Below are 9,090 nucleotides of genomic sequence, written 5' to 3'. Positions count from 1 at the left end.
TGCCCATTCTGGACAAGATGCTTCAGTTTTTGTATCAGTAAAATAGGGATGAATAACTGTGCGCAGCACAAAATAAATGCTCAATAAATGTCACTACCAGTAGACGGTTTGGTCCAAGGGCAGCATCTCTAACTGGGGACCTGCATGGGAGAGTCACATCAGGAGACGGCAGGCTCATCAGGAGCCTGAGAAGCGCAGTGTGTAGACCAGTCCCCTATCTCTGTCCAGCTGTTGTAGAGAAACATCTAGAGGGTTAGGGTCAGCTGAAAACAGCTTTAGGTTTGGACAACAGCCACTCTCAAGCTTTGTCATAACCAGGGCAATCTTGGCACTCAACTTGGGACAAGATAAATACGAATACAGTAGGAGAGGCTGGGTGTTGTGGGAAGAGTAACACAGAGAACATAGAAGCCCCTCTTCATTGAGATGTTTCAAAAAATTAAAGGGACATGGTTTTATAATTATTAGGGGAAGCCCTGCTGTCACCTGCCAGTCACTGTCCATGTTACTAGCTGGTTAGTGGTACTTTGTGCACATTTCACACAGAGAGCAAGAATAACTTTGACAGTAGAAACTCCGTTTAGTGGATGAGCAAACTAGACAATACCGCTGTTTGAGCTGAATCTGCCCAAATGTTCCCATTTACTGTTGACTTGGTTTAATTCGATCTGTGTGTCTTACTGGGGAGGAACTTTCCAATCGGCAAGGCATGTTCGCCAAGTACCAAGGGAGAGCTGTCTGTGATCAAAGGCAGACGAGAAATCCTGAGCATCTTCAGAGTGTATTTCTGACTTTTAAAACCCCTTCGGTTCCTCCCTGACCCTCCTCACCACCAGTGGGGTACCAGTTTTGAAGGGAGTGTGCACCAGGTAATTCATCCCCCCCCCTAGGTAATTTGAGAGCCTGTACTGGCATTGTGGACACAGCTCTGAGCAAGGCGGAGGCTCTCCCAGCCCCTTGGGGATTAAATAACAACCTTGCAGGTACTGAGGACCTGGGCCTTTGGTTCTCCTGGTAGCGTCCCCTCAAAAATGGCTGGCGGGGCCAGCACCCAGGAAAGAAGATGCTGAGGAAGAGGCTGGTGAGAAAAATCAGAGGGATTCTGCCTGCCTCTCCTGACCTTGGAAGTTGTGGGCCCCTGAGCGTGTGTGTGTGTGTGTGTGTGTGTGTGTGTGTGTGTGTGTGTGTGAGTGTGTGTGTGTGTGCGTGCATATCTCTGTGTAAAACTCTTCCTTCCCCTGGCTGACACTCATTGTTTACCCCGCAGCTCAGATGTTACTTCTCCTGGAAGCCTGCTCCGCCCATACAGGTCTGGGATGGCGGCACTGCCTGGTGACCTCTTGGTCACCTGTGTTCACCTTCTATAGTCTGACCACACAGTGCTCTAATTGTCAGCTTCCTGCCTGCTGGTGTCCTGAGACCTATGGGGCAGGATCAATAGTGCCTGTCATGGTCACCCCTGGCTCCCCAGCTTAGCACAGGCCTGGCAGAGGACAGTCACTCACTAAATATCAGCTTCATGAAAAGAAGCAGGGAGAAGAGAAGGAAGAGGAGCAGTAGGAGACTGAAGAGCAGGGATGAAGCTTGGGACTCCGTTTTGTTTTAGCCTTGGTCGCTGGGTTAGCGCTGAACATCCCTGGCTATTTAAAGAGAGCATGTTGGGTTGGAACAACTGGGCCCTTTTCCCAGTTTCCACGCCGATCTCCTATTTGACTTCGGGCAATTTAATATAATGTATGGAGTTTCATTTTTTTTTTTTCAGCTTTTAAATGAAAAATGAGGATAATACTAGGAATTCACAGATGTGTGCTGAAGTTCAGATATGACACATGTAAATAAAAATTCAGTGGGTTTTAGAAACTGCAACCCTCCCCCCATTTTTGCATATAAATATAGAATTAAGGGAACTTAATAAAAACTTCATGAGTCAGATTGGCAGCGCGGGGTAGAATTTCCATCTGCCTCATAAAGGACCTGGCTAAGTGTACTTTTTCTTGCCATAGGCATTGTCCGTGTGGGTCACTTACAGTCCTGATGTCTGAGACGCCCAAGGCATTCAGAGTCCAGGTTGCTCTGTGGGAAGCGGGTGCAGGGAGGAGGTGGTCCCGTGGTTCACTCGACCTCTCCGCCAGAGACAGGGGAAAACACACTGTGCCGGACTGCGTGTATTTTTAGCACCATATTACAGGAAGAATTTCATAAAAAGAAAAGCATCAACAAAGATTACGGGATAACAACAGCACATACGCACTTGGAACTAGAAGAATCTTGGTATCAAAGGTGAAAGGATATTCTGTTTCCATTCTCCAGTCCTTTCCTCCAAATATCTACCTCTTCACTAGAGCTCTGGGCCCCTTCTGATTCCTACCTTGATCCATTCTCTGTAGATAGCTGACCTTGCCTCAACCCCATGGGGAAAACAGAGGCCAAAAAGCAAGGGTTTTGCAGCTCCCACCTCCACCCCGCCATGCCGTTGTCTGTCTCCACATTCATTCCCTCCTGTTTCAAAGGAAGAAGTATTGTCTTCCCTGTATAGTCCTAATTTTTCCATCTGTGTTTGCAATCTTGTTTTTCCGGTTTCTTGCAGAATTTCATTCTGTGAACTACACCTTTTCCTGCATCTTTAACTTCTCCTTTCCCTGATGCTTCCACTCAGACTACCCAGTGGATCCCGCACAGCCATCTAACTATTACTCTATTTTTCTCTTTCCCTTGGAAGCCACGCTTTTGGAAAGAGTGGTTTACACTCGTGGTCTTTGTTTCTTCATCTTCCATGTCTTCTATTTGCTCTCTAACCCACTATCATCTGGCTTCTGCCCCCATCACACCACAGAAACCACTGTCACTAAAGTCAGCCTTTCCTGTCCCTTGATAACTCTGGTTTCCAGAATACCACTCACTCCTGTTTCTCCTCCCACCTCTTTGACTGCCCTTTCTCAGGCCTCTGCATGCTCCACATCCTCCATCTTCCCCTTACATGAAGGAATTGCCCACAGTACTGTGTTTACACCTGTTCTCACTCTACAACTCTATTTTGGGGATCTGTCCTTCCATTTGACAGTTGCCACCTGCGTAGGGTTGAATAGTGCTGCCCCAAATTAATTTCTTCCTGGAACCTCAGAAGGTGGGCTTATTTGAATATAGGTTGCTGTTGTTATAATTAGTTAAGATAAAGTCATAATGGAGTAGGTGGTATTCTTATAAGAAGGGGAAAAGAGACATAGAGACAGACACACAGGGAGAACACCATGTAACAATGCAGACAGGAATTGGAGTTATGTAGCTTCAAGCCAAGGAGCACCAAGGATTGCTGTCACAGACCAGAAGCTAGAAGAAGCAAGGAAGGATTTTTCCCAAGAGCCTTCAGAGAAGTCATGGACTGTCACATTGTGACTTTTGACTTTTAGTCTCCAGAAATCAATGTGTCGGTAGGACCAGGGTCTCTCTGAAGGTTCTAGGGAAGGATCCTTCTTTGCCTCTTCGTAGCTCTGGTGGTTGCTGGCAGCCTTGGCTTGTAGATGCGTCACTCCAATCCAATCTTTGCCTTTGTTATCACATGATGTTCTCCCTGTGTGTCTGTGTCCAAATTTCCCTCTTCTTATAAGGATGCCGGTCATATTGGATTAGAGATCACCCAAATCCAGCATGACTCATCTTAATCTGATTACATCTGCAAAGACTCTCTTTCCAAATAAAGTCACATACATAAATTCCAGGTGGACATGAATTTTGGGGGGACTCTTCAACCCAGTATAGTGACTTTTGATTGCAGATTCTTTTGTATCTTTTGAATTTTGCATATCAAATATATTAGTCACTTACTAGGTACTCGATACCTATTTGTTGGATATATTTTGACTCCATTTAATTGCAGAAGATTCGAAATCTCTAAAGCAAAGCACAGCATCAACAACCAGGCATTCTGCTCCAACACTGCCTCCCTTCTCTTCAAAGCACACATTCTGGAGGTCATAGACCCCCAAAGGGCAGGCCAACTCCGTTCCATTACCAGTGCAACTGTAATACCTGGTTCTCAGTAAATGGATACATAGATGAGAAGAGATGAATATTCCCTTTAGATTTGAATGGACTTTTGGAAATCATTTTGAGTACTGGCATATTTAGGCATAAAGAATTATAAATGACAAAGATAATAAGATACATGTGTATGTGTTTTCATATTATTAAGCCCTTTTGCATATAATTTTATCTGATCCTCATACACACTTAAGAGAGAAGCTGAACCTCAAAGAAATCAAATTTCTTGCTCAAGTTCATGGGCTAGTAATTGGCTGGTTAGAGCCCAAATCTCCTTGCTGCTTGTTGGGTTCTGAGTCTTTTTCGGCTTTCAACAAACAAGTTTTGATGAAACACAGCCCTTCTTTATCTACTCAACCCAGTCTATCATGAAAGAAATTTCAGCAAGGAAAAAAGACCATATTTCTCTTTGAAAATAACAAGAAGATACACTTGAAAACAAGAAAGTGAAATTCCAATTTGATATGAGAAAAGGTAAATGAAGTTTTTTCCCTAAGTTAACAGCCAACATTGGAATATTTAAATATTAAACATATAATATTTAAAGCATTTGTTTAAAAAAACTGGCCCTGAGATGCTTAGCTCAGATTATTCCCAATTATTATTTAACAGATTTTAAACATTTCCATTTCTCTATTTCCTACTTATGACACACTATCATCATTGGTAACATTTTTAATGAAGTTCCTAATACAAATAAACTTTTTCATCTGTATGGTCTATATCAAGGGCTGGCAAATTATGGCCTGTTTTTGTACAGCCCGAGAGCTAAGTACGGTTATTACATTTATAAGGGTTGTAATAAAAACGATGTGTGACAGAGACCGTATGTGGCTTAGAAAGCCTACATTACAGAAAAAGTTTGCTGAGCCCTGGTCTATATTCATATATATATACATTTTTTAATGCCTATAGCACCTGGTCTTCCTAGATGGTCTCCTATCCAAGTACTAACCAGGCCCGACCCTGCTTAGCTTCCAAGATCAGACGAGATCAGACATGTTCAGGGTGGCATGGCCGTAGTATATTCATATTTTCATATTTTTATATATAAAAATATTTTAAATTCCTGGGCCAGACATTATGGCATCATCTGTCTGTCTGTCTCTCTGTCTGTCTCTGTCTGTCTGTCTGTCTGTCTGTCTGTCTATCTATCTATCTATCTCTCTATTATCTATCATCTCTCTATCATCTGTCTATCATCTATCTATCATCTGTCTATCACCTATCATCTGTCTGTCTGTCTGTCTGTCTATCATCTATTCCCTCTTTCATCCTACATAAGGTTCTATTGAAGTAGATGAACTTCCAAAGTTCTGAGTCTTCTGCAAAATAAGGTCCTTCAGCTGGGTAGACATGGCATCCACAGCTTAAAAGTTGATAGAGAGAACGCAGACTTGAACTGTCTGCTGCGTTCAATGAAAGGTAATGAGAAATGATGAGAGGCACAGAGGACAAAAGCCAATTTGAAAGAGCAACCTCAGCTAAGAAAGACAATTTACAATTTATATAGAGCTTCATATTTTCCAAGTGTATTTTAATTCTCTTTTATCAATTTTTCAATAACTCCTTGATGGCCTGTGTTATGTTAATGACAGAAAAACGAATGAAAAAATAGTGGTCTAAGTAGATGCTAAGCAGTGGTCTAAATTTTTTCTCTGGTGCTATATTGATACAGATTTTAAATATTCCTGCTTTCTCCTAGAGGTGATCGAATTATGTTCTGCTAGCCATCACTATTCTGATGCCTTCCTCTGAGATTTTAAAGTGGTCCTTAATCTCGAAGGGCTCATCAATTAAAGTGGAGATTCGAGAGCTGGAAGAGAGAAGAGCAGGGCTGGGAGAGAGGGCAAATAGAAAAGATGAGTTTTGTCACAAATCTGGGCCATCTCCATTTGCTTTGCCCAAAGACCCACTTAAAGTCTGGTTTATGGGGACTAGGGGTCGGGGTGGAGGAAAGTGGAGGGGAAGCGAGTGGAAGGAAAACAACATACAGGAATCCCCATGCTTTTCTAAAGTTAAGCTTTATGCCACTTCACTTTTGTAAAAAAAACTGCATCAGTACAGACGGTCCCCAACTTAGGATGGTTTCAACTTTACGATGGTGCAAAAGGGACATGTATTCAGTAGAAAACAGCCAGGCTAAGCTTCGATGTTGTGGGTTAGGTGTATTAAATGCTTCTAGCCACAGATTTCTGCTGTCCAACACAGTAGTCACTAGGTCATTTAAATAAGATTTAAAATTCAGCTCCTGAGTTGTACTAACCACATCTCAAGTGTACAACAGCCACATATGGCTAATGGCTACTGTAATGAACAGTGAAGATTAGAAAACATTTCTATTACAGCAGAAAGTTCTATGAACAGCACCACCCTAGATCTCCTGAGTCACCCCTTGAACTAATTTTTCATGCGCTACCATCCTGTTGAGTAAATGAATAAATCCTTAAGTTTTTTACTTCCTTGTCATTCCCCTGCTTCTCCCCTTCTCCCTTTCTGCATCTTGAAAGGATAGTCATCACTGGATTTAGGGCCAGCACTGGATCAACCTACCATCTACCTGTTTTTGCTCTTACACCAACTGAGAAGCACAGCTGGAAAATTGATTGGACAGGGTATACTGGCATTACTTCATGCTCCTCATCTATAAAAGGGGGGTAATAATAAGATGATTGAAAAGATTGAATGAGATCATGCCAAAAATGATCAACAAAATGTTTGGCAAATAGTAGTAGCTCAATAAATTTTAGCTATTATTATTATTATTATTATTATTATTAAATTTTAAACCTCAGCTGGACCTTTGCATTATCCACCATCTCTCTACTTTTTCCCAATAATTGCATTCCCACCCCTTCCTATGTTGAAAGAGAAGAGACATGCTTCCCGTCACTCCAAAAAAGTTTTATTATATTCTTCTAGGTCGGTGGGAGAAAGTTTTCTTTGTATTCAGTAATTCTTTGTCAAATAAGGTATATCTACTTTAAGGTGATGCTTTTTAGTCTCTAAAACTGGTGGTAATTCTCCTCTTCTAAGATAAGAAAAACAAAGTATAATCTCTGGAAGTGCCTCTTGGTTGGGTGCTATGCTACATTGGTTTCCTGTCGCTCCTCCAACAAATTATCACAAATCTGGTGGCTTAAAACAACAGAAATTTATTCTCTCACTGTTTTGGAAGCCAGAAGTCTGAAGCTGAGGGGTTGGTAGGACCACGCTCCTTCCAAAGGTTTTAGGGGAGAATTCATTTCTTTCTTCTTCCTGCTTTTGGAGGCTCCAGGCACTTACTTCCCAGCTGTGGCAGCACAACTCCAATCTCGGTCTCTGTCTTCACAACGCTTTCTCCTCTGTATGTGTCTCTGTGTCTTCTCCCCTTCTCCCCTTCTGCATCTTAAGAGGACAGTCATCACTAGATTTAGGGCCAGCTGTCTCATTTGTACTTGTGGAATTGTTATTTACGGAGACCGAGTGATGACACAGATTGGTCCATGCCATTGAAAGAAGAATTAATTACTTACATTTCCCAAGAGAATGGGGGTATATCATGCCATTCAGGGCCATCTGTCAGTAGGGGAAGGAGAGTACCAGGTTTGGCTGGGAGGCAAGAGCAGGAGAGGAAATTCTAAGCTCCAACCTTTATTGGAGTTTTTGTGGAAAAGGCAGGCAGGGCGGGGTAAATGTTTTAGGATTGGCTACTTTAAATAATTCTGGCAGGTGTTGGACTATAAGAGTGGTCTCTAGTTGCCTGGTACCTGGCCCTGGGATGATTTAGGACAGGTGGAATATTGGCTTGGTGCGAGAGAATTTGATAAGGCGGTGGTTGGGGCCATAGGTTCAGGGGTAATTGGTTTGCGCATGAAAAGTGTGCTGCTGGGCAGATGTTATTATCTTTAGGAATTAGAGACCTAGGAGTCTCTGCTGGGGTCTGTAAGGCCTCTAAAGGCCAAAGCATCAAGAATACAGAAAATAAGGAAATATAGTTAATATAATTGGCTTTGCAGTGAATGGATGCCAGAGACAAATGCACCTGGGTAATCCACGATGATCTCACGTCCAGGTCCTTAACTGAATCACATCTGCAAAGATACTTTTTCCAAATAAGATCACATTCACAGGTTGTGGGTAGACATGGCTTTTTAGGCGGGCTACTATTCAACTCTTCACCAGCACCCTACTAAGCAGATATCTCTCAGATACAGTCTCCTGCTGTTCCGGGTCAACTTCCTGTCATTTCTTGACTGGATGATCATAAAACTTGCCTTCTTGCCCCATCTGCTCTACTCTGCCTATCCTTTGGGTAGCCTCCAAATAATCTTTCTAAAATGTAAAACTGACCACATCACTCCCCTGCTTAAAAAGCATGCTTCTAAAACATGGGGCTGCATCAACACTATTTCTGAGTTTTGCAGAAAATACGTTGTAAAGGAAACATTTCCAAGCTTTCGAACTACAGAGAATTTGCTCCAATTTACAGATTAGAGCAATTTAAACACGTTCATCTGGGTGAGGGCTGTGTATAACCTCCAACTCTGATGCCTGAATTAATGACTTAGTATCATGCACTCCAGCTTCTATCAGCAGCTTTATGTAATTGGATGCAAATTAAATATGTGTGCTTAGTAAAGTGAATTGGAAACTTCATACACTCACAGAGGAAACAAATTTCCAAATGTTCAATATGGCCATCCAATTCCCTTACACTCTAGCATGAGAAGATTTTTTTGAGTCTTCCACACTTCATCATAAATTGAGAACAATGAACTGTCTCTATCCATAAGCCTGCATAGGATGAAGAAATGGATAGCCCAGGCCCAAACTTAATTCACCTGAGACCATGCAAATCTGCTTTACTTCAGTCAACGCAAAAAAAAAAAAAAAAAAAAAAAAAAAAAAAAAAAAAAAAAAAATCAAGTTAAATGAGCACTATTTTGCAAAGATAACTATATCTCAGGGCTCCTTATAAAATGCTAATCCTTAAGGATGTACTGGGAGTCACCACCTGCTGGATCACTTATTTTTTCAAAATCACTAAAAAGATTCTCAATGATTCACGAG

General features: G+C 41.9%; 1 pseudogene; it reads right to left on the bottom strand.

The window, feature by feature from the left end:
• Nucleotides 1–4,944: 4,944 nt before the first annotated feature.
• LOC111741477 lies at nt 4,945–5,063 on the bottom strand (annotated as a pseudogene).
• Nucleotides 5,064–9,090: the final 4,027 nt, after the last annotated feature.

Source organism: Pteropus vampyrus, unplaced genomic scaffold (genome assembly GCF_000151845.1).
Source record: "Pteropus vampyrus isolate Shadow unplaced genomic scaffold, Pvam_2.0 Scaffold78, whole genome shotgun sequence".
NCBI lineage: Eukaryota > Metazoa > Chordata > Mammalia > Chiroptera > Pteropodidae > Pteropus > Pteropus vampyrus.
Note: the sequence above shows the minus strand (reverse complement) of the source record. Positions and strands in the feature narration are given on the sequence as shown.